The sequence below is a fragment of the Chenopodium quinoa genome, unplaced genomic scaffold (genome assembly GCF_001683475.1).
Source record: "Chenopodium quinoa cultivar QQ74 unplaced genomic scaffold, ASM168347v1, whole genome shotgun sequence".
Taxonomy (NCBI): Eukaryota; Viridiplantae; Streptophyta; class Magnoliopsida; order Caryophyllales; family Amaranthaceae; genus Chenopodium; species Chenopodium quinoa.
The window spans coordinates 3,860,001-3,862,848 of NW_018742523.1; the positions used below are offsets into that span (position 1 = coordinate 3,860,001).

Consider the following 2,848-nt stretch of genomic DNA (forward strand, 5'->3'; position numbering starts at 1 on the left):
ATATTCCGTCGAAACTTGAAAATTCCGAGGGAAATAAAATCCGTCGGAATATTTCCAACGGAATTTCCGTCGAGAGGTGAAATTTCCGACGGATTTTTCCTACAACTCCAATTTCCGCCGGAAATTTCGAATTTTTCGAGGGAATTTTAGTCCATCGGAGCAATTCCGTCGGAAAACAACCTATTTCTAGTAGTGATTAGGCACATCAATAGAGTTCATGCAAAAGTTAAAAGAATTTTCAATATTTGCATCAAGACTAGAAACATGAGAATCTCTATCACAAGTATCCTGAGCAAACCAAACAAAGAAATTCCAAGCATCATCCAAGGACAAAGCACAAAATTCACCATTTAACATACCTTCAACCATACCCCTAGTATATTCTTCATTTCCCAATAAGCTATTTCACATGCTTTCCAAAGAGAACAGCCATGGAAACTAAGGAAACCATCTAGTTTTTCAAAGTAAGCATAAAAGGGTTCATCATCAAATTGAGGAAAAGATAAGCATGTAAGTTTTTTTAAACACAAAACAAAGAAAAGCAAACAAAAATTAAACTACACACAAGAACCTAGCTAATCTAATCAACAGAAACTAATAAACGCCTTAGTCCCCGGCAACGGCGCCATTTTGATAAGTAAGTGAGGGGGTTAGGTCGTTGACTAACCTCCTAAAATCAAACAATATTTATAAATTCCTAACTAACCACTAAGCAAGCATAGAGCCAAGTTCGGAGTCGAATCACAAGGACTAAGTGTACTAATTTGGGCTAATTAAACTAGTAGGAAGGATGTGAGGTAGAGAGAGGAACAACTATAACACTACTTTATGTAATCAACAAAATACCAGGGAAAGGGGAATCCAATTACATAAATGAATTCAACAACAAATTGCAATTAGATGATCATGGTCTCAATTAGGAACAATCAACACACTCAACTCACTCACGCGCAATTAAGCATGCTAATTATCCTACTAAGCTAATTCACTCCCGTGCAACTAGCTAATCTAGCATCACTACTACAAATAATGGAATAAGAAACGCCCTTTACAAAACGGTTGTCTTAGATAGGTGTTCTTTACAATAATATAAAACACTTATCTCTTGAAGCCGTTTTAGATGTGAATGAATATAGAACAGTTAGCAATCTTAGCATACATAACCGTTCTTTTTTTTTTTTTTTTTTTTTTTGCACATATAAAAATAAATTTATTTAATTAATTGAATGAGATGGAAAGGTGGTCTTTGGTCCGTTGTGTATCTTTTATCCATCCACTCTATAATTCAATGCTTCCCAAAATTTTGAACATCCCGCCTCAAAGACAATTTTCGCTTATATAATCTTAAATTATTTAACCTAGCTAAAACTCAAGCCCTTCATAACCGCACAAAAGGTGAACCTAACTTTCACCTTGTGATCTCCTTCTCTCTCTTTACCTCTTGATCTTCTACTCTCTCTTTCTCCCCTTTCTTTGCTTTCTATTGAAATACTATACATTTTTAATCAATTTCCTTGTCAATTATTCTAATTTGATATCTCAACATTTTTATGATTTACAGAGAGCTATAGTATTAGTTCAAAAGCAAGTTTATTGTCTAATTCCGATATCCGCTGCCATTGATGAATTTGTAAGTTTTTATTGTTTGTTCCTTTGAGATATTTTAATAACCATAACTGATAATAATTTTAAGGATTCTGGGTAATTTTAAAAATATTCATAGTTTTATTTAAACTTTTCGACTCAAATTTACTTTTATTTAGATCATTTCATCTACTCTGTAGATCTTAGACCTTAATAATTTAATTGTTTTATTTTGTAGGTTTGTTTGATTTTTTTACATTAAGTTTGTTTGGCTTATTATTTGCTGACTATATCGGAATCTATGCGGTTTATAGCGTAGATGAGTTATTGATGCGGCTTATGTGATTTGTGCGATTGACGATAATTACGGCGAAGGACTTTGAAGAACAGACGTGTTTGGAGCTGTGAAGCCAGTTATTTCAATAAATTTTAGTTTTATCAAATCAAAGTCATTCACTTTCTTTTTTATTTTTTTTATCTAGCTTATGGTTTTTTTATTTTTGTGACTTGTAAATTTACCATTCGATTAATTTGATATAATGGTATATATGGTTTCTATACTACTACTGTAGGATATATGTTGATTTAAATTTTTCAACTTGTCGATTTATATACTTTTATCTTACGAAGTAATAGCAAATTTTGATTGGCTTTTTTTGTTTGCTAGCAATCGATTAATTCAAGAACAATAACGATTGATTATTAAGATGTCAAACTCTCTAGCACTGTGCATCATAAATTTTATTTATTTTTTGAAAAAAAAAAAAATCCAGCAAAGAGAACTGTTAAGTATGACAACCGCTCTCTTTTCCTTTCACTTTTTTACTAGCTTTCGTGAGGCAGAAGAGAACGGTTGTCTCACCTAACAGTTTTCTTTTCTTTTGCATATAGAATGCCTTATAGACCCGTTTTGTATACTTTATACATCGCATAACAAAAAAAACGGTTGTAAGACGCTCTATAAAGCCTATTTCAACCGTTCTCTATTTCTTTTTTTGTAGTAGTGCATAGGTTTGGAAGGATCTAGACTCTCAATCAACTCACTTCCGCACAATTGATTGAAATCACAATTAGAAACCTAGAATCAATTAGCTAAAAAGACTCTAAGCAATGTAAACATCATCCACACACAATAATCAAGAATCAATTGCATACTAATCACAATCAATCATTCAATTCATCAACATAACATTCATCCCTTTCCCTGGAACAAAATCTAAGCAATCATAATGAAGAAAAACATGGAAAACAAGGTAAAACAAGA

General features: G+C 32.2%; 1 long non-coding RNA gene across 2 annotated transcripts; it reads left to right on the forward strand.

Annotated features, from left to right (window-relative positions):
• The first annotated feature begins 1,130 nt into the window (after nucleotides 1–1,130).
• LOC110719922 lies at nucleotides 1,131–2,144 on the forward strand. Of its 2 annotated transcripts, XR_002511186.1 has the most exons (3): nucleotides 1,131–1,395; nucleotides 1,562–1,630; nucleotides 1,899–2,144. It is a non-coding gene; the product is annotated as an uncharacterized LOC110719922 (long non-coding RNA). The 2 variants fall into 2 exon arrangements; XR_002511185.1 differs by having other exon boundaries at nucleotides 1,131–1,630.
• Nucleotides 2,145–2,848: the final 704 nt, after the last annotated feature.